The sequence below is a fragment of the Primulina tabacum genome, chromosome 4, assembly GCF_025594145.1.
Source record: "Primulina tabacum isolate GXHZ01 chromosome 4, ASM2559414v2, whole genome shotgun sequence".
NCBI classification, from domain to species: domain Eukaryota; kingdom Viridiplantae; phylum Streptophyta; class Magnoliopsida; order Lamiales; family Gesneriaceae; genus Primulina; species Primulina tabacum.
In genome coordinates, this window is record NC_134553.1 from 29,149,924 (window position 1) to 29,174,408 (window position 24,485).

Below are 24,485 nucleotides of genomic sequence, written 5' to 3' on the forward strand. Positions count from 1 at the left end.
CTGCTACAGTAGACATTGTATAATTGAAGTCAGATTTAAGAATAGACTGTTTATACAATTGTTATGAATTTCGAAAGATATGGATTGGGATTTTATATCATAGTTGTGTTGTTACTGATTTTAAGAGTACCGATATTGAGATTATGAATTCTGGTATTATACTTGCGATGTTGAGATTGACGGGGTTATCGAGACTGTATTGTTATGCCATCGAAACATCAGTTGATTTAGATTTACCAGATTCTGTAATGATTTTGATTGTAGCGTGATATCGTTGATATGAATTAGATTGTACATTGTTCCGATATGGATCAGATTATGTATTGATTTGAGTATTGATCAGAACAGGATTTTGAATCGAATTATATACTGATATTGTATTTATGCGATTGTCATTGCCAGACTGGGTATGGACAGATTGGAATACAAGACTTCGTCTTCGTCAGACCGGGAAGACAAAGGTATAATTCATGTTTTGTTTGGGGAAGACACAACTCAAATGAGATTCAATTTGAGTTTCCCAACAAAATCACATACTTGTTCTGTTTGTACTTTATATTGATTTATATATATGTACTGAGATAGGAGTGTCATTAGTAGATACGCCAATTTTCTAAACGTTCGGTGATATCGATGCTTCGGATCAGATTCACTCCGATTGTATATTTCGATACAGACCAGACCGAAGTTTAGGAATAAGATGTAACGCGACCCCGATTGGGAGAGTAGGTGGGAGACCTGTTACATCTTATTCACACCGGGATCCCTAGACTTAGATACGAGTCGAGTTAAAGAGTAAGAGTTAGATTGTTTTATCTGTATTCACTAATGTGTCATAATTACTGATTATGTGCTATGATTTGTATTAAACTGCATGACATGCATGTATACATGTTTTATACTGGGATTTATTCTCACCGGAGTATCCGGCTGTTGTCTTGTTTTGTATGTGTGCATGACAACAGGTGGGGCAAGATCGGGGTCAAGAAGATAATGAGAGAAGATGAATTAGAGTGGTGATTCCGTACTTATTGTAGACTTGGTTTAATACTAGAAATTTAGTAGTGGAACCTTAGACTAGTTTGAATAATTGTTGTACATTATTGTACTTATATACTGAGATGTATATTAGTTACATTCCATTACGTTCCGCACTTACATTTTAAAAAGATAAAAATTTTAGACCCTGTTTATCTTAATTGATAATTAAATCCCAAAGATGATTAAGAAGATGATTAGCATCCGGGTCCCCACAACATGTGGTATCAGAGCGATAGATCTTTAGATTGAGATAGAAGAGAATGAGCGGGGTAGATAGATTGAGTTTTCTTTCCTTGCATGTGATTGCTAGCATGAGATTTATTTTAATGTTGATTTACATTATGTATGCTAGCATGATACTATGATTTACTGCTTTGAAATACATGGTTACCTGATTATCTGATTTGAACTGGTATTATGTATTATTGATTATGAATCAGATCTGATTCATGATCAGCAGTAAGATGATCAAAGAAAGATTGGAACAGACTTGTAGTATTTGGGTTACTAATGGTTTTGGTAATCAGATATACCTTCTAGAAGAATTCCAGAACGGGGCAGTACTACGGTTGAACAGATAGATATATCAGAAACTCCGATGGAAATACAGTTGAAGAGGTTTCAGTCGTTTCAACCGCCGATTTTGAGGGGTACTGAGATGTCTGAAGAGTGTCAGAATTGGTTAGGTGACATCGAACTGTTGTTTGATTTGCTTAAGTATTCAGATGAACAGAGAATTAAATTGGTGCTCAACCAGTTACGAGAGGCCGCCAGGAGTTGGTGGATTACAATCAAGGGAGTATTAGAACAACGTGGTACTGTGATCACGTGGGAAGTCTTCAAAGCTGAATTCTATCAAAGATTTTTCTCCGTTTCATACCGAGAAGACAAAAGAACAGAGTTTGAGAATTTGAAACAAGGCCAACTGAATATTGAAGAATATGTTGCTAAATTCTCTACTCTACTACGTTTTGTTCCTCAGATAGCTGGAAATGATGAAGCTGTAGCTGAGCAGTTCATCAAAGGATTGAATTCAGAGATAGTTGCATTGATAAATATGCAGCGACCTTACCATCTTTCTGATACTTTGAATAGGGCAAAAAGAGCTGAGGTGAGTCTGATTCGACAACAAGAAAGATTGGATGTGATTCCACTCCAAACACAACAACTCCCTCTTAGATTTGATAAAGGCAGTACGAGTGGCAAGCAAGATTTGCTGAAAGCTCGAAAGAAACAGTTTAAGAAGTTAGGAAGCGGACTGAGTGGTTCATCTAGCTCCAGTGGTTCTAGCCTGAGTTATACTGGAGTATATTGCAGAACTTGCGGAGGGAGACATCCCACAGAGCAATGCCAGGGAGTGACTGGTGGTTGCCATATTTGTTGACAGCCGGGACACTTTGCTAGAGTTTGTCTTCAGAGAAGTTCCCGAAGATTTTAGGGAGCAGAAGACCGAGGAACAGACACAGGACATACCTGATGATATAGTGGTAGGTACTGTTCTTTTATGATTATATTGCATAGGTATTGATTTATACTAATGCATTCCCTACGATTATCTTTGACCGAGTTGCATTGAGATATGCTGTATCTGTTGAGTCTGTTTGTACTGTAGAATTGATTCCCTTACTTTTTGGGAAAGAAAGATTGATATCAGAGATTTCTGTGAAATATTGTATACTACAGTAAGATGAGAATAAGGTCGAGTTAGATTATGATGTACTTGTGTTTCTGATTTGACCGCATTATTGATATTAATATGCTGAACAAGTACAGAACTATTATAGATTCCTTCCAGAAAAATATAAGATTCAGACCAGATAGGGTTGATAAGTAGGAATTCCACGGTAAGGATTCTAGATCTAGAATTCTTTTGATATCTCTATTGTTTATGACTCGATTGATATAGAAAGGAGGAGATGGTATCCTTATGTATACAGTAGACATGCTGAAATCGAGCCTAGTATTGGCAGATTTGCCAAGTGATGTACGAGTTGGTTGACGTCTTCCTAGATAAGATTTTGGATTTGCTTTATATCAGGAAGATAGATTTCAGAATTTAATTGGCACCAGGTACTTTTTGTGTTTTAGAATTCAGTACAGAATGATATTGAATGTACAGAATGTCACTGCATGAATTGAAATATCGGTAGAAGAATACTGACCAAGAGTTACATCTGATTTAGTGCTTCTCTTGGAAATATTCAGTTCTGTCTATAGATTGATAAATCATGTATTCAGAGGTATTCTAATGATTTATGCTTATTATATCTATGATATGTGGATATATTCGCAGCGTCTGATCGATTGGATCAAACAATTGAAGGATTGTATTGAATACTCTGAGAACTGTGATTATTGTATACAGAAATTATTTAGATAAGAATCTTGCTTGAAACAGATTGTATTCAGAATAAGCGATATTTGAAGTTAATATACCGATTGATTTTGACACAGTTGAGATTGTGATCTGTGACTGAGAACGATACCGATATCAGAAAGATCGGAAATTTCAGAAATGTCAGAAATTTATTTTTGGTCTGAGTTGGCATATTATCTTATCCGATTATGTTTTGAACTGCTTGGGAATTGTTAGCTTCTAGATAAGTATTTGATACAGATTGTATGGTTTGGGGGCATGTCATCTTTGCAGATAATATAGCAGTTGATCTGGGCAACGTGAAGATGTAATCGATTATTCAAACCGAATCAGGACTGAATTCGAGAATTATGGCAGTTCAGAGATTTAACCAAAATGTTCAGAACTTAAATTCGATAATCAGAACAGAACATCGATCAGAGTGGTAGATATGTGATTTTTTATGTATGAGAATGATTATCTTGTGATATCAAATGTTTCAGAATGGCACGACAGAATTTGATATCGATAGTCAGAACCGAATACCAGGTAGGTATATTTTTTTAATTTATATTATTAACTGATTTATTTGTACCAAATAGTTCGAGTCTGAAATGACAGATAGTGTCAGAAACACACAATAGTGGATTCAGTTTTCATTTTGGGTGACTGAGAATGTATGATATTCGAACAGATAGTTTTGACATAGACAGATTAAATCAGTTGTGACAGAATTTGTACTGAAATGTTGGCAGAATTTGTACTGAAATGTCTGAATTGCCAATAAATGAAGATAGAAAGACAGAAATCAGAAGAGTTATTACAGAATTGGTATATTTCTGACTAGACATGGCGAGTATAATTCGATGAATTTCGTAATGAGATCACTATAATACTTTCCAGATTGTGATATAATATGATTGTGATTGACAGATTGTTCAATCTATATCTATTAGTTTGTACAAGATGACGTACAAACATGACCGGATGACAAAGATCGATGTCAAAGAAATGGTCAGATTGTCCAGAATGTTGAAATAGATTATATCAGATCGTGAATTTTGATTGAGTTTGTAATTGTGGCAGAACATACCATGAACTCATTCATACTTTATCCACTGACTGATAGATAGCCAGAGCATACTATCCAGATATTAAAAGATATTTATGGAGTTGTGGTGCTTGATGTTAGCACTAGTTGACATGACATATTGTCACTATATGAATTATTGTATAACGATAGCTATCAAACGAGTATTGAGATAGCTACAGATGAGACATTGTACAGTGAGAACTGCAGATTTCTTTGGTATAAGAATAATATCTCGGAGATACCTGAGATTGGATCTAATACGGTCAGAGATATAACAAAGAAAATTGTAACTAATTCAGAAGGGAATGAAGATAGCTCAGACCAGACAGACTTAATATGCCAACGTCGGATGGTGACGATTGGTATTTGGGGCTGAAGATTTAATATATCCTTGACTGGGATAAACTGATTTGATAACAGCTGATGATATTGATTTAGTATGAGCTGTTGATTGGTATATAAGGATGTTGTATAGCCAGTATTGTGAGGTTGATTCTGTCAGAGTTATTTCGAAGGGTATCATGATATTATGCTCTTGAATTATTATTCCAATTTAGAATCACAGATACGTACAAGAAAGATATTTCAGAATGATTTTATTGAGACGAGTTTCTGATTTAAACTCTGTATACATTTCTTCTGATATGTCTGAATTGATTACTTGAGAGTTCGAGGACGAACTCAGATCTAAGAGGGGGAGAAATGTAAGGCCCGAGAAATTTATCCTGTTGATCAAAAAATGATTTGGTGATAATTATTATAATGTATTCATAATAGAGAGGTGTTTATAGACGGAACGGATCAGACCGGGAGAGCCGAAAGAAGATTTGACATGAGGTGCAAGAAGAGTCCCCGCGCACATGCGCGACATGTATGGGCGCACATGCGCGAGGAAGACAGAACCATGCGCGCACATGCGCGGCTTGAATGCGCGGCGGAAGGCGCGCATATGCGCGAGTGAAGGGATGTGCGAGACAAAACATCTCGCGCATATGCGCGAGATATGCACGAGAAGATAAATGCGGAAGGTGCCGGGCCGAACCTCCGGCGCATATGCGCGGCTTTATGCGCGCATATGCGCGCGGCATGCAGAATGGAAAAATGCCACTTGGTCTGTAGTATGCAACGTGTATATATATATATATATATATATGTAAGAAACAAGCATTCATCCGTAAAAATGAAGGAAGGAAAAGTCGAGAGAATCTTAAGAAAGCTCCAAGTTCCTTACGTGTGAAATTTGAGTGTTACGCAAAATCCGCCCGTCCGATTTTAAATCCGACTTCAGTACTGTACTCCTATCAATGCAAGCTACAACCGGACGTATGTTTTGTTACGTTTAGACACGATTTGAAATTATGATATTGTCAGAATTGAATATGAATCAGATATAGTGTTTCTGCTACAGTAGACATTGTATAATTGAAGTCAGATTTAAGAATAGACTGTTTATACAATTGTTATGAATTTCGAAAGATATGGATTGGGATTTGATATCATAGTTGTGTTGTTACTGATTTTAAGAGTACCGATATTGAGATTATGAATTCTGGTATTATACTTGCGATGTTGAAATTGATGGGGTTATCGAGACTGTATTGTTATGCCGTCGAAACATCAGTTGATTTAGATTGACCAGATTCAGTAATGATTTTGATTGTAGCGTGATATCGTTGATATGAATTAGATTGTACATTGTTCCGATATGGATCAGATTATGTATTGATTTGAGTATTGATCAGAACAGGTTTTGAATCGAATTATATACTGATATTGTATTTATGCGATTGTCATTGCCAGACTGGGTATGGACAGATTGGAATACAAGACTTCGTCTTCGTCAGACCGGGAAGACAAAGGTATAATTCATGTTTTGTTTGGGGAAGACACAACTCAAATGAGATTCAATTTGAGTTTCCCAACAAAATCACATACTTGTTCTGTTTGTACTTTATATTGATTTATATATATGTACTGAGATAGGAGTGTCATTAGTAGATACGCCAATTTTCTAAACGTTCGGTGATATCGATGCTTCGGATCAGATTCACTCCGATTGTAAATTTCGATACAGACCAGACCGAAGTTTAGGAATAAGATGTAACGCCACCCCGATTGGGAGAGTAGGTGGGAGACCTGTTACATCTTATTCACACCGGGATCCCTAGACTTAGATACGAGTCGAGTTAAAGAGTAAGAGTTAGATTGTTTTATCTGTATTCACTAATGTGTCATAATTACTGATTATGTGCTATGATTTGTATTAAACTGCATGACATGCATGTATACATGTTTTATACTGGGATTTATTCTCACCGGAGTATCCGGCTGTTGTCTTGTTTTGTATGTGTGCATGACAACAGGTGGGGCAAGATCGGGGTCAAGAAGATAATGAGAGAAGATGAATTAGAGTGGTGATTCCGTACTTATTGTAGACTTGGTTTAATACTAGAAATTTAGTAGTGGAACCTTAGACTAGTTTGAATAATTGTTGTACATTATTGTACTTATATACTGAGATGTATATTATTTACATTCCATTACGTTCCGCACTTACATTTTAAAAAGATAAAAATTTTAGACCCTGTTTATCTTAATTGATAATTAAATCCCAAAGATGATTAAGAAGATGATTAGCATCCGGGTCCCCACAACATGTGGTATCAGAGCAATAGATCCTTTAGATTGAGATAGAAGAGAATGAGCGGGGTAGATAGATTGAGTTTTCTTTCCTTGCATGTGATTGCTAGCATGAGATTTATTTTAATGTTGATTTACATTATGTATGCTAGCATGATACTATGATTTACTGCTTTGAAATACATGGTTACCTGATTATCTGATTTGAACTGGTATTATATATTATTGAGTATGAATCAGATCTGATTCATGATCAGCAGTAAGATGATCAAAGAAAGATTGGAACAGACTTGTAGTATTTGGGTTACTAATGGTTTTGGTAATCAGATATACCTTCTAGAAGAATTCCAGAACGGGGCAGTACTACGGTTGAACAGATAGATATATCAGAAACTCCGATTGAAATACAGTTGAAGAGGTTTCAGTCGTTTCAACCGCCGATTTTGAGGGGTACTGAGATGTCTGAAGAGTGTCAGAATTGGTTAGGTGACATCGAACTGTTGTTTGATTTGCTTAAGTATTCAGATGAACAGAGAATTAAATTGGTGCTCAACCAGTTACGAGAGGCCGCCAGGAGTTGGTGGATTACAATCAAGGGAGTATTAGAACAACGTGGTACTGTGATCACGTGGGAAGTCTTCAAAGCTGAATTCTATCAAAGATTTTTCTCCGTTTCATACCGAGAAGACAAAAGAACAGAGTTTGAGAATTTGAAACAAGGCCAACTGAATATTGAAGAATATGTTGCTAAATTCTCTACTCTACTACGTTTTGTTCCTCAGATAGCTGGAAATGATGAAGCTGTAGCTGAGCAGTTCATCAAAGGATTGAATTCAGAGATAGTTGCATTGATAAATATGCAGCGACCTTACCATCTTTCTGATACTTTGAATAGGGCAAAAAGAGCTGAGGTGAGTCTGATTCGACAACAAGAAAGATTGGATGTGATTCCACTCCAAACACAACAACTCCCTCTTAGATTTGATAAAGGCAGTACGAGTGGAAAGCAAGATTTGCTGAAAGCTCGAAAGAAACAGTTTAAGAAGTTAGGAAGCGGACTGAGTGGTTCATCTAGCTCTAGTGGTTCCAGCCTGAGTTATACTGGAGTATATTGCAGAACTTGCGGAGGGAGACATCCCACAGAGCAATGCCAGGTAGTGACTGGTGGTTGCCATATTTGTAGACAGCCGGGACACTTTGCTAGAGTTTGTCTTCAGAGAAGTTCCCGAAGATTTTAGGGAGCAGAAGACCGAGGAACAGACACAGGATACACCTGATGATACAGTGGTAGGTACTGTTCTTTTATGATTATATTGCATAGGTATTGATTTATACTAATGCATTCCCTACGATTATCTTTGACCGAGTTGCATTGTGATATGCTGTATCTGTTGAGTCTGTTTGTACTGTAGTATTGATTCCCTTACTTTTTGGGAAAGAAAGATTGATATCAGAGATTTCTGTGAAATATTGTATACTACAGTAAGATGAGAATGAGGTCGAGTTAGATTATGATGTACTTGTGTTTCTGATTTGACCGCATTATTGATATTAATATGCTGAACAAGTACAGAACTATTGTAGATTCCTTCCAGAAAAATATAAGATTCAGACCAGATAGGGCTGATGAGTAGGAATTCCACGGTAAGGATTCTAGATCTAGAATTCCTTTGATATCTCTATTGTTTATGACTCGATTGATATAGAAAGGAGGAGATGGTATCCTTATGTATACAGTAGACATGCTGAAATCGAGCCTAGTATTGGCAGATTTGCCAAGTGATGTACGAGTTGGTTGACGTCTTCCTAGATAAGATTTTGGATTTGCTTTATATCAGGAAGATAGATTTCAGAATTTAATTGGCACCAGGTACTTTTTGTGTTTTAGAATTCAGTACAGAATGATATTGAATGTACAGAATGTCACTGCATGAATTGAAATATCGGTAGAAGAATACTGACCAAGAGTTACATCTGATTTAGTGCTTCTCTTGGAAATATTCAGTTCTGTCTATAGATTGATAAATCCTGTATTCAGAGGTATTCTAATGATTTATGCTTATTATATCTATGATATGTGGATATATTCGCAGCGTCTGATCGATTGGATCAAACAATTGAAGGATTGTATTGAATACTCTGAGAACTGTGATTATTGTATACAGAAATTATTTAGATAAGAATCTTGCTTGAAACAGATTGTATTCAGAATAAGCGATATTTGAAGTTAATATACCGATTGATTTTGACACAGTTGAGATTGTGATCTGTGACTGAGAACGATACCGATATCAGAAAGATCGAAAATTTCAGAAATGTCAGAAATTTATTTTTGGTCTGAGTTTGCAGATTATCTTATCCGATTATGTTTTGAACTGCTTGGGAATTGTTAGCTTCTAGATAAGTATTTGATACAGATTGTATGGTTTGGGGGCATGTCATCTTTGCAGATAATATAGCAGTTGATCTGGGCAACGTGAAGATGTAATCGATTATTCAAACCGAATCAGGACTGAATTCGAGAATTATGGCAGTTCAGAGATTTAACCAAAATGTTCAGAACTTAAATTCGATAATCAGAACAGAACATCGATCAGAGTGGTAGATATGTGATTTTTACTGTATGAGAATGATTATCTTGTGATATCAAATGTTTCAGAATGGCACGACAGAATTTGATATCGATAGTCAGAACCGAATACCAGGTAGGTATACTTTTTTAATTTATATTATTAACTGATTTATTTGTACCAAATAGTTCGAGTCTGAAATAACAGATAGTGTCAGAAACACACAATAGTGGATTCAGTTTTCATTTTGGGTGACTGAGAATGTATGATATTCGAACAGATAGTTTTGACATAGACAGAATAAATCAGTTGTGACAGAATTTGTACTGAAATGTTGACAGAATTTGTACTGAAATGTCTGAATTACCAATAAATGAAGATAGAAAGACAGAAATCAGAAGAGTTATTACAGAATTGGTATATTTCTGACTAGACATGGCGAGTATAATTCGATGAATTTCGTAATGATATCACTATAATACTTTCCAGATTGTGATATAATATGATTGTGATTGACAGATTGTTCAATCTATATCTATTAGTTTGTACAAGATGACGTACAAACATGACCGGATGACAAAGATCGATGTCAAAGAAATGGTCAGATTGTCCAGAATGTTGAAATAGATTATATCAGATCGTGAATTTTGATTGAGTTTGTAATTGTGGCAGAACATACCATGAACTCATTCATACTTTATCCACTGACTGATAGATAGCCAGAGCATACTATCCAGATATTAAAAGATATTTATGGGGTTGTGGTGCTTGATGTTAGCACTAGTTGACATGACATATTGTCACTATATGAATTATTGTATAACGATAGCTATCAAACGAGTATTGAGATAGCTACAGATGAGACATTGTACAGTGAGAACTGCAGATTTCTTTGGTATAAGAATAATATCTCGGAGATACCTGAGATAGGATCTAATACGATCAGAGATATAACAAAGAAAATTGTAATTAATTCAGAAGGGAATGAAGATAGCTCAGACCAGACAGACTTAATATGCCAACGTCGGATGGTGACGATTGGTATTTGGGGCTGAAGATTTAATATATCCTTGACTGGGATAAACTGATTTGATAACAGCTGATGATATTGATTTAGTATGAGCTGTTGATTGGTATATAAGGATGTTGTATAGCCAGTATTGTGAGGTTGATTCTGTCAGAGTTATTTCGAAGGGTATCATGATATTATGCTCTTGAATTATTATTCCAATTTAGAATCACAGATACGTACAAGAAAGATATTTCAGAATGATTTTATTGAGACGAGTTTCTGATTTAAACTCTGTATACATTTCTTCTGATATGTCTGAATTGATTACTTGAGAGTTCGAGGACGAACTCAGATCTAAGAGGGGGAGAAATGTAAGGCCCGATAAATTTATCCTGTTGATCAAAAAATGATTTGGTGATAATTATTATAATGTATTCATAATAGAGAGGTGTTTATAGACGGAACGGATCAGACCGGGAGAGCCGAAAGAAGATTTGACATGAGGTGCAAGAAGAGTCCCCGCGCACATGCGCGATATGTATGGGCGCACATGCGCGAGAAAGACAGAACCATGCGCGCACATGCGCGGCTTGAATGCGCGGCGGAAGGCGCGCATATGCGCGAGTGAAGGGATGTGCGAGACAGAACATCTCGCGCATATGCGCGAGATATGCGCGAGAAGATAAATGCGGAAGGTGCCGGGCCGAACCTCCGGCGCATATGCGCGGCTTTATGCGCGCATATGCGCGCGGCATGCAGAATGGAAAAATGCCACTTGGTCTGTAGTATGCAACGTGTATATATATATATATATATATATATATATGTAAGAAACAAGCATTCATCCGTAAGAATGAAGGAAGGAAAAGTCGAGAGAATCTTAAGAAAGCTCCAAGTTCCTTACATGTGAAATTTGAGTGTTACGCAAAATCCGCCCGTCCGATTTTAAATCCGACTTCAGTACTGTACTCCTATCAATGCAGGCTACAACTGGACGTAAGTTTTGTTACGTTTAGACACGATTTGAAATTATGATATTGTCAGAATTGAATATGAATCAGATATAGTGTTTCTGCTACAGTAGACATTGTATAATTGAAGTCAGATTTAAGAATAGACTTTTTATACAATTGTTATGAATTTCGAAAGATATGGATTGGGATTTGATATCATAGTTGTGTTGTTACTGATTTTAAGAGTACCGATATTGAGATTATGAATTCTGGTATTATACTTGCGATGTTGAGATTGACGGGGTTATCGAGACTGTATTGTTATGCCGTCGAAACATCAGTTGATTTAGATTGACCAGATTCAGTAATGATTTTGATTGTAGCGTGATATCGTAGATATGAATTAGATTGTACATTGTTCCGATATGGAACAGATTATGTATTGATTTGAGTATTGATCAGAACAGGTTTTGAATCGAATTATATACTGATATTGTATTTATGCGATTGTCATTGCCAGACTGGGTATGGACAGATTGGAATACAAGACTTCGTCTTCGTCAGACCGGGAAGACAAAGGTATAATTCATGTTTTGTTTGGGGAAGACACAACTCAAATGAGATTCAATTTGAGTTTCCCAACAAAATCACATACTTGTTCTGTTTGTACTTTATATTGATTTATATATATGTACTGAGATAGGAGTGTCATTGGTAGATACGCCAATTTTCTAAACGTTCGGTGATATCGATGCTTCGGATCAGATTCACTCCGATTGTAGATTTCGATACCGACCAGACCGAAGTTTAGGAATAAGATGTAATGCCACCCCGATTGGGAGAGTAGGTGGGAGACCTGTTACATCTTATTCACACCGGGATCCCTAGACTTAGATACGAGTCGAGTTAAAGAGTAAGAGTTAGATTGTTTTATCTGTATTCACTAATGTGTCATAATTACTGATTATGTGTTATGATTTGTATTAAACTGCATGACATGCATGTATACATGTTTTATACTGGGATTTATTCTCACCGGAGTATCCGGCTGTTGTCTTGTTTTGTATGTGTGCATGACAACAGGTGGGGCAAGATCGGGGTCAAGAAGATAATGAGAGAAGATGAATTAGAGTGGTGATTCCGGACTTATTGTAGACTTGGTTTAATACTTGAAATTTAGTAGTTGAACATTAGACTAGTTTGAATAATTGTTGTACATTATTGTACTTATATACTGAGATGTATATTAGTTACATTCCATTACGTTCCGCACTTACATTTTAAAAAGATAAAAATTTTAGACCCTGTTTATCTTAATTGATAATTAAATCCCAAAGATGATTAAGAAGATGATTAGCGTCCGGGTCCCCACAATGGTAACGACACTCGATAAGCCAATGCTCCCATTCTGTCTAGGATATGAAACAGTCCAATGAACCTTGGAATAAGCATGCCTTTCTTGCTAAATCTCATTACACTGTTCATAGGTGCTTTCTCACAAACAGATGGTCTCCAATTGCAAACTCGAGATCCCTTCTTCATCTGTCAGTATAATTTTTATGTCGACTCTGTGTAGCCTTCATCCTGTCACATATTCTAACTACTAAATCTACCGTATGCAGAACAATTTTTGGTCCCATCGCAACTTTCTCTCCTACCTCATCGCAATGAATAGGCGATATGCATTTCCTTCAATAGAGTACCTCATTTGGAGCCATTCATATAAACGACTGAAAACTATTGTAATAGATGAACTCCACTAGAGGTAGCTTTGCTCTCAACTTCCATAGAAATCGATCACAAAAGCTCGGAGTAAATCCTCTAAAACCTGTATTACCCTTTCTGATTGACCATCTGTCTGAGGATAAAATGTTGTACTGAATAGTAGCTTCGTTCCCATGGCAGAATGCAGACTCTTCCAGAAAGATGAAGTAAATTTCGTGTCTCTATCAGACACTACAGAAAATTTGGATTCCAAGTAGTCTGACTACGTCTTGAATATACAGCTCTGCATTCTGCTGTCATGGAGATAGTCATCTTTACTGGCAGAAAATTTACTGATTTAGTGAGACGGTCCAATATCACCCAAATAGCATTGAAGCCTTTTAGTGTCTTTGGTAGGCCACTACAAAATCTGTAGTAATGTTTTCTCACTTCAACTTAGGAATAGAAAGTGGTCTGATCGTCCTACCGGTCTCTAATGTTATGCCTTTACTTGTAGACAAGTTAGGCATTCAGATACACAACATATGATGTTTCGTTTATTATCCGGCCTCCAATACAGTAACTGCAAGCCCTTATACTTCTTTGTACTCTCGGGATGTATATAATAAGATGTATTAAGGGCTTCTGTCAAGATTTTAACTCTAAGAGAATCCAAACTAGGAATCCAAAGAATGCCTTTGTATCCGACAATGCCATATTTAGCTGAATATAACATCCGACCCTTAGGCTCGTCCCTCTATCTCCATTTTTGTAACTGATCATTTTAGTTTGCCTAGCTCGAATTCGATCTATCAAAGTAATTTATAATCACTACAAAAAAAGGCTAAAGACAATGGTTACTGTTGTCGTATGTCTGGTAAACCCGTTGTTAAAGGCTCTCTCAGAAAGAAACATGAGGTGCTTCTAGCTGAGGAGACTAAGTCACAGTGGGCAGAAACTGACAGTGAGGTGTCAGAACCTGAAAGACCAATCAGTTCAAGTGATGAAGAAAAAGAAGTCAAGTGCTGTCAAGTGCTTAATGGCAGATGATGCTGAACTGAAGTCAAAAAGTGAATAGATATTTGACTTCAGCTCTACTGATTTCACTCGTGAGGATCTCACTACCACATTGCATGACATGGTAAATGAGTATCACAAATTTGCTCGATCTTTTGAGAAGGTCAGAGCTGAGCAAAATGATCCCAATGTTGACAAAACTGAAACTGATGAGTCAGTTGAAATGTTGAGTCTACAAAGGGAGATTGCTGATCAAAAAGCTGAAATGATTGAGAACCAAGCTTTGATAAATCAGTTAAAAACTGAGATTTCAGAACATACTGAACTGATTCAAGCTTGGAACAAGTCTTCACTTACATTAACCGAAATGCAGAATTCACAAAAATCAGTTGATGATAAAACTGGTTTAGTCTTTAACAGTCACGTTGAAAATTCTGCAAGTGATACACAACTAAGGTTGAATAAAAACAAAGAAAAGTACATTACCATTGTAAAATCAACTAAGGTAAATGAATTCTCAGAACCAAGTAAACCAACTGTTCAATCGACTGAAAGTAAGAACAGAGCCAAACGGTATGGAATTGGATATAGCTCTGAGAGTTCAATTGATGCAAATGTGGTTGATCAAGCACCAAAGAAAGCATGGGAGTCGTTGGAGTTGCCCGAAGGACCTATAACGAGGGGACGAAGCAAGAAGTTTAAAGATGCACTTCAAGGACTAATGATGAGCTATCAAGGAAGTCCTACAAGTTGGATGTCTAAATTAGAGGAGGTTGAGAATCATGGGAATAATATTGGAGGATTTTGGAATGTTATTCAAGTGCAATTGCCGAAGGTACAGCGCACCCGCGCCAGTTCAGGGACTGCACCCGCGGTCCATAATAATCAAATTTAAGAGAATATTGCCGAAGCTATACCGCACCCGCGGTCAGAAGGCGAGCGCACCCGCGCTCCTAAAAGGACCGCACCCGCGGTCCTTTTCATCCGAACTTCGCCGAAGCGGCACCGCACCCGCGGTCCAGTCTGCAGCGCACCCGCGGTCTTTTGTCAACTTCCGTGTCAAATTTGCTTGTTATCATAATTAAGCCTTTTTACACTACTTTTTCATACTTTATTGAATATATATTCAGTGTATCAGACCATGAACAAATTATGATGAATGATAGATAAAAGTTCTTGAGTTTTCTCTCAATTCGCAAAGCTTGTGCTTTGTGTTTATCAAATTCAAACTTATCAAAGATTGCATCTTTGTCGCGTTTGTCGATTGTTCTTCGCACGGATTGTCAAAAAAAGTTCTTTGAAGGTTCGTTTGAAATTCAATTGTTTTATCGTTGATATTTGTTTCTAAGTTATAATCGCTTAGAGGTGAATATCACAAAATCGTTACTTGTTTCAAAAGATCGGGACAAAATAATCGTTCCTTGTTTGTTATTGAATTGAGGGTGCGATTTATATATTCGTGCTTGCCTTTCATTCGTATGAGGATTCGTATCATTTGGTATCAGAGCTTTGTCTAATTGAATTCAAGTAAGTATCGTTGTTATTTTTCAGATCTGTCTCAAATTTCATTCTGTTTTCAGATCTGTGGTATCCTTTTGTTTCTATTGTCATATCTACCAAAAACAAAAACAAAAAATTTGTTCTGTTTCAAGTTTTGTGTTATCCTTTGTTCTATTTTAAGATCTGCGTTTTTTCTATCATCTTTTGATAATCCAGAATTCCCGAAAAATTTGTTCTGTGTAATTCTGTCGTTCTTGTTTTTGTGCAATCCATGTGAAACAGTTGCAAGTGTTCACAAGTTGAATCTTGTTAGTTTGATAAAAAAATATATATATATATATAAAGATTGAGCACACCTTTGAGAGAACTATCAAATTCTAGTGAAAAACATTTGAGTGCGAGTGTTATTTCTTGGGAGTGATCGTGAGAATTTGGGTGAGGAAAATCTTTTATTTCTACTAACATTTTATTGCAGGTACAAAATCTGAAATTAAAATGGAGAGGGAAGTAGGAGAGAGTTCGAACCAAGGGTTATCTAAGGTTCAAATGGAGGAGTTATTTGGGCATTTTAGTAGAATGTTGAGGGCCGAGTTGGATCCTTTATATGAGAGGTTGGATAGGCTTGAAGTTAGTATGAGTGAAAATAAATCTAAGCCTAAAGGTTTGGGTAGAGTGGATGAAGAAGAGAATGATTATGATTTGGAAGGAGAAGAGGAGAGCCAAAACGAGAATTGAGGTAGAAGCGGAAGAGGTAGAGGATTTGGTAGGGGAAGAAGAGAAGGCTTACGTGGTAGGTACGATGATGTGAATAAATAAGATAATAACATAGGCAGCATTAAGATGAAAATTCCGTCGTTCCATGGTAAGTCGGATCCAGAAGCTTATTTAGAATGGAAAAAGCGAGTTGAATTTGTGGTTGATTGTCACCATTATTCCGAACAAAAAAACAAGGTTAGGTTGGTCATGGTTGAATTTGTTGATTATGCAGTTATTTGGTGGGATCAATTAGTGACCACTAAGAGAAGATGCAATGAGAGGCCTATAGAAACTTGGGCGGAGAGGAAAAGCGTAATGAGGAAGAGGTTTGTACAAATCACTACTATAGAGAAATGTTTAAGAAGTTACAAACTTTGAGACAAGGTGTGAAGAGTGTTGAGGACTACTATAAAGAATTGGAAGTAGTCATGATTAGAGCAAACATAGATGAGGATAGTGAGGCTACTATGGCTCATTTTCTGTGTGGTTTGAACAGGAAAATTCAAGACCAAGTGGAGCTTAGACATTACTTGGATCTAGATGAAATGGTGCAAATGGCGATAAAAGTGGAGCAACAACTCAAGAGGAGAGGAGTTGGTCGTACCACACAAACTGGGAATACATCAACACGTTGGCGTTCCAACGTTGTTAAACGTGAAGAAAGCAAGGTAGTGGTTAAGCCCAAAGTTGACATTAAACAGGAGGCGCCTAAGCAGGGAATGCAAGGTAAACCTGAAACTCCTATTAATCGTTCTAGATATATTAAATGTTTTAGGTGTCAAGGAGTTGGACATATTGCTAGCAAATGTCCCAATAAAAGGGTGATGGTGTTGAATAATTATGGGGAGTATGAATCTCATAGTGAGGGAGATGATGGAGAGGATGAAGATGAGATGCCTGCATTAGAGGATCCTGATGAGGGATATGATGCAGTTGTGGGTGAGGCATTAGTGACTAGGCGTATCATGAGTGCCCAAGTCAAAGAAGAGGAGACGAATCAGCGGGAAAACTTGTTCAATACTAGATGTTTTGTCAGTGGCAAAGTTTGCAACGTTATTATAGATGGAGAAAGTTGTACCATTGTTGCTAGTCTTGAGATGGTTGAAAAATTGAGCTTGCCTACTTTGAAACATCCTCAACCATATAGGCTACAATGGTTGAACGACTGTGCTGAAGTGAAGGTGAACAAACAAGTTTTGGTTGCGTTTTCGATTGGGAAGTATGTTGATGAGGTATTGTGTGATGTGGTACCAATGCATGCTTGTCATATTTTGTTAGGAAGACCATGGCAATATGATAGGCAAGTGACACATGATGGGTTTAGAAATAAATATTCTTTTGTACTCAAGAAAGAACCCATTGTTTTACTTCCTTTGTCCCCAAAACAAGTGTTGGAGGACCAATTGAAAAAGAAGAAGAGAGATGAGGCCGAAAGAAAGAGTGAATTAAAAAGTTAGATGGTCTTTGAAAAGGAAAATGAAATGGCTAAAAACAAAAGTGATAAAAAAATTTTGATAGCCATACAAAAGAAAAATAAGGAAAAAGAAAATGGGAGGAAAGATACCAAAAAGAAAATATATATGGTCCAAAAGAGTGACATGAAACAATTGTTGCACACACATGATACACTTGTGTTGATTCTTTACAAAGAGATTCTCTTTAACACAAGTGATATAGCCGAAAATCTTCCGAGCATTGTTGTTTCCCTTTTGCAGGAGTTTGATGATATATTTCCAGAGGAGCTACCTCAAGGAATACCACCATTGAGGGGGATTGAGCACCAAATTGATTTTGTGCCCGGAAGTGCATTACCAAATCGTCCAGCGTATAGAAGCAATCCGGAGGAGACCAAGGAGCTTCAACGGCAGGTAAGTGAATTATTAGATAGGGGTTTCGTGCGTGAGTCCATGTCTCCTTGTGTTGTACCTGTTTTATTAGTTCCTAAGAAAGATGGCTCATGGCGTATGTGTGTAGATTGTAGGGCAATCAATAATATAACCATCAAATATAGGCATCCCATACCTAGACTAGATGATATGTTAGATGAATTGCATGGTGCTTGTATTTTTAGCAAGATTGACTTGAAAAGTGGTTATCACCAAATTTGGATGAGGGAAGGTGATGAGTGGAAAACGGCTTTTAAAACCAAGTACGGGTTATATGAGTGGATGGTCATGCCTTTTGGCTTAACTAACGCTCCTAGCACTTTTATGAGGTTAATGAACCATGTCTTGCGTGCATACATAGGAAAATTTGTTGTTGTTTACTTTGATGATATCCTAGTATATAGCAAAGACTTGGATGAACATGTTAATCACTTGAGACTTGTGCTAATCACACTAAGGGCTGAAAATTTATATGCTAATTTAAAGAAATGTGATTTTTGTACAAGCAAACTTGTCTTCCTTGGTTTTGTGGTAAGTTCGCAGGAGATACAAGTGGATGAGGATAAGGTAAGTGCTATTCGAGATTGGCCAACACCTGCTTCTGTTGGTCAAGTTCGAAGCTTTCATGGTCTTGCAAGCTTCTATAGGAGGTTTGTAAAAGATTTTAGCACACTGGCGGCACCGATGACGGCGTTGATTAAGAAGAACGTTCCATTCCAATGGGGCGAAGAGCAAGAGAAGTCTTTTAATATTATTAAACAAAAGTTAATTAATGCGCCTTTACTTGTTTTGCCTGATTTTTCTAATACTTTTGAAATTGAATGTGATGCTTCAGGTGTAGGTATTGGTGGTGTTTTGATGCAAGGAGGACGACCAGTGGCGTATTTTAGTGAGAAACTCAATGGAGCAGCGATGAACTATCCAACGTATGACAAGGAGTTGTACACGCTTGTGAGGACTTTGGAGGTGTGGCAACACTACTTGAGGCCTAAAGAGTTTGTGATTCATACGGATCATGAGTCTCTTAAGCACATTAAGGGGCAGCAGAAGTTGAACAAGCGGCATGCCAAGTGGATTGCATTCATAGGTACATTTCCCTACATCATCAAGTACAAACAAGATAAGGAAAATGTAGTGGCTGACGCATTATCACGGAGGTATGTACTAATCTCTACTTTGGAGTCTAAAGTTTTGGGGTTTGAGCATGTGAAGGAATTATATGTGCTAGATGAGGATTTTAAGAATGTATTTGAAACATGTATGAATGGTCCACATGACAAATTTTATTTGCATCATGGTTTCTTGTTAAAGAAGATAGGTTGTGCGTCCCTAGATCATCCATTCGTGAATTACTTGTTAGGGAGGCACATGGGGGTGGCTTAATGGGGCATTTTGGTGTGGCTAAAACTTTAAGTGCATTGCATGAACATTTCTATTGGCCACACATGAAACGTGACGTTGAGCGTGTTTGTGATAAGTGCATTACTTGTAGACAAGCTAAATCTAAAACACAACCACATGGCTTGTATACACCACTTCCCGTCCCTAGTGAACCTTGGGTTGATATTTCTATGGACTTTGTTTTAGGGTTGCCTAGGACAAAGAAGGGGAGGGATTCTATATTTGTTGTTGTGGATAGATTTTCTAAGATGGCTCATTTTATTGCTTGTCACAAAACTGATGATACATCTCACATTGCGGATCTATTCTTTAGAGAAGTCGTTAGGTTGCATGGCATGCCTAGGACTATTGTTTCGGACTGTGATAAATTCTTGAGTTATTTTTGGAAAACGTTATGGGCTAAACTTGGCACAAAATTGTTGTTTTCTACTACATGTCATCCTCAAACGGATGGGCAAACTGAAGTTGTCAATAGAACTTTAGGAACACTTTTGCGCGCTACTCCTTAAAAAGAACTTAAAGAATTGGGAGGATTGTTTACCATTTGTTGAGTTTGCTTATAATTGTAGTGTGCATTCTACTACGAATTATTCACCATTTGAAATTGTATATGGTTTTAATCCTTTGACTCCGTTGGATTTGATGTCTTTACCTGTGAGTGAAAGGTTGAATATGGATGGCAAGAAGAAAGCTGAATTCGTTAGAAGTTTGCATGAGAAGGTCAAGGATAACATCGAGAAGAAGAATTTACAATACACGAAGCAAGCCAACAAGGGAAGGAAAAAGATGGTTTTTGAAAAGGGAGATTGGGTGTGGTTGCACTTAAGGAAGGAAAGATTTCCAGAAAAGCGACGTTCAAAACTCTTACCTAGGGGTGACGGACCATTTCAAGTGTTTGAAAAGATCAACGACAATAGCTACAAATTAGACCTACCAGGTGAGTATAATGTCAGCTCTACTTTTAATGTTATTGATCTTTTGTTGTTTGATGTAGGAGATGGTCAAGATTTGAGGACAAATCCTTTTCAAGAAGAGGAGAATGATACAAATGTGGTTGATCAAGCACCAAAAAAGCATGGGAGTTGTTGGAGTTGCCCAAAGGACCTATAACGAGGGGACGAAGCAAGAAGTTTAAAGATGCACTTCAAGGACTAATGATGAGCTATCAAGGAAGTCCTACAAGTTGGATGTCTAAATTAGAGGAGGTTGAGAATCATGGGAATAATATTGGAGGTTTTTGAAATGTTATTCAAGTGCAATTGCCGAAGGTACAACGCACCCGCGCCAGTTCAGGGACTGCACCCGCGGTCCATAATAATCAAATTTAAGAGAATATTGCCGAAGCTATACCGCACCCGCGGTCAGAAGGCGAGCGCACCCGCGGAAGGCGAGCGCACCCGCGCTCTTAAAAGGACCGCACCCGCGGTCCTTTGCATCCGAACTTCGTCGAAGCGGCACCGCACCCACGATCCAGTCTGCAGCGCACCCGCGGTCTTTTGTCAACTTCCGTGTCAAATTTGCTTGTTATCATAATTAAGCCTTTTTACACTACTTTTTCATACTTTATTGAATATATATTCAGTGTATCAGACTATGAACGAATTATGATGAATGATAGATAAAAGTTCTTGAGTTTTCTCTCAATTTGCAAAGCTTATGCTTTGTGTTTATCAAAATCAAACTAATCAAAGATTGCATCTTTGTGGCGTTTGTCGATTGTTCTTCGCACGGATTGTCAAAACAAGTTCTCTGAAGGTTCGTTTGAAATTCAATTGTTTTATCGTTGATATTTATTGCTAAGTTATAATCGCTTAGAGGTGAATATCACAAAATCGTTACTTGTTTCAAAAGATCGGGACAAAATAATCGTTCCTTGTTTGTTATTGAATTGAGGGTGCGATTTATATATTCGTGCTTGCCTTTCATTCGTACGAGGATTCGTATCATCAATTGATTCAAGAAACTGGTCATCTAAACAATTCAATTACAAAAATCAGCACTCAAGGAATGGCTATTACAATTACTACAACTGTAAGCCAGTTCAAAAACAGTATCAAAAGAACACTCAGTTGAAAAAGGGTATAAATCATAATGTTTCTTCCTCACACCACACACTTAATACCCAAAAGACGAGAAAAACTATTTGAAACACAGTAACTTGAAAGTCAGATAGACTGGTCCAAGTCTGGGTTATTGAAGGACTAATCATTTTAGGACCCAAATGAATATGGGTACCAAGATCATATACTGTGTGTGATTGCAGGTGACAGGTGCAAACAAGGAATCCATCTGCTATCTAGACAGTGGATGCTCACGGCATATGACAGGGGATGAAAATATGCTATCTCAACTTATCAAATACACTGGACCAAACATCCGTTTTGGAGACAACTTCAAAGGTAAAAGTGTGGGTAAGGGTAAGCTTATCCATGATAACTTTACTGTCAAAGATGTTTTACCAGTTGAGAATTTGAAGTATAACTTTATTAGCTAGGCCCAATAAGCCTATTAGTGCTTAATAAAATTATTTTGTTTAATAAAGTTTGTGAAATTATTATCCGAGTTGTCAAAAGATTCGTATTTTTGTTGAAAATCGTATACCGATAAAATTTACGTCCCGGCGTATTTAATCATCTAAAAACTCCTTACTTTCAAAAATAAGAAAAAACATAAACCTTATTTTAAATAAATAAAAACAATTATTAAGTAAAAACATTTTCCATTTTTCAACCATCGGTCTCCGTTCCTCGATTGCAACTCAAATGACCTTTAAAATACGTTTTAATGCATACATGCAGAAAAGTACGTTTAAACATGTAAATATGCACATCTTAATTAATTTATGAAATTAAAGCAGTTAAAATACATAAGAAGTTGATAATCTTGCATGCATGTGGTTCATGTGGACCTTCAAATTTTCTGGACGTTACACATGATATCTGAATACAGTCCAAATTCTAAACGTAATACATCATGCAATTTAATCTAGTTTTTTTCAAAAATTAATCCTTAAATTATGAAACACCTAAACATGTTATTTAAATAGTTGTGAAACATTCATCATGCAATCATGTAGGTGATAAAAGTAAAATATTTAAAACATAAAAGCTTATAGACTTGAGGCTTGAAGACTAACCTACAGAAGTTGGTGGTGACACAACCCTATACTTGATCATTGCTCTTATACCAACTGAAACATATACTACTAATATTTTTTAAACTTATTTTAAAAATTTAAAATTATGCATGCATGCAATACTGCTGAAAAATATGAATTTTAAAAATAATCGTAATCACATAACAGATAAAATACTATAGTTGAAAATTTCCAACTCGGCAATCATAAATGTACGTAAAAATAAATCTAGTAAAAATCTTGATAAATAACAATATGTCAAAAAAAAGTGTAATAAAATGTTCACGTCCACTCTAAACTCATAAAACGTGATGTGTGGAAAATATGGCACTCAGGTCATGTGCGCACACCCAGCCCTGCCTACTCAGAATTCGGCACCTCCGGCCTTCTCATCGACATACTCACCTGAATCATTAACACCTAGTGAATCTAAAGACTCAACACACCTATTACGTTATAACAAATACATATACATAACATGCAACAGTGAAAAATACTGTAAGCAACGTATATTTCATTATCTTAAAAGCATAAATGTAGACTTGTGGTAATATAGCATGACATGTCAAAACATATCTCATCATATCATAATATACTTATATATTTACTTAATTGAATTCAGTTCATTAGTTGTGACTTTCGTATCAGCTCTATTCGATGGATCCATATAATATAATCGGGGTACAGGACGGTGGGGACATCAGCAACAACATTACCCGTCCACACTGATCCTTGGCCTCAACTCATAATATCTCATATAATCGTATTAGTTACAACCAACTCTCATCCTTAAAAAGCGTGTCATACTATATATCACTTATAAAAACAATCATATACGTAAATTTTTCCTTAAAATCAAGCATGCAACGTATTTTTCGTAATTACGTAAAAATTCTTATAAGTGATACATAAACATTTAAAAACATGACAATTTGTGCTCAGGGCGCTTCAAGGACAAAAAAATCGACTCGAGCCCAAAATGACCATTTTACCCCTCGAAACCCAAAATGACCATTTTACCCTTGGACCTCAAAATTTTGACCCGAAGCTTACCAAACTCCTTAAAACAACTCAAAACATATTTAAGAATATTTATTACACGTAAACTCGAGCCCGTATCAAAACTTAATCGATTCATTTTAAAACTTGGACCGGGGTCCCGGTTAATCAACTCGAAACTTTACCTAACATTTCCCAACTTAAAATACGACTTAAACCTACATGTTCAAACTCTAAACCACCCGTTCCTACCAACTTATGACCTTCGACCTGCCCCAAAAATGTTGATTCAATTTTCTGCTCTAGCCCAAACTACAAAAACCCTAGCGCCTCAACCATGAACCGTCGACCCTAGCCAACACGAAGATGGAATTGCCTCAAACCAGCATACTCTAGGACCATGACTGACCACAAAACACCC

General features: G+C 36.8%; 1 pseudogene; it reads left to right on the top strand.

The window, feature by feature from the left end:
• Positions 1 to 22,423, top strand: part of LOC142541939 (uncharacterized) — a 122,994-nt pseudogene extending 100,571 nt beyond the window's left edge.
• Positions 22,424 to 24,485: the final 2,062 nt, after the last annotated feature.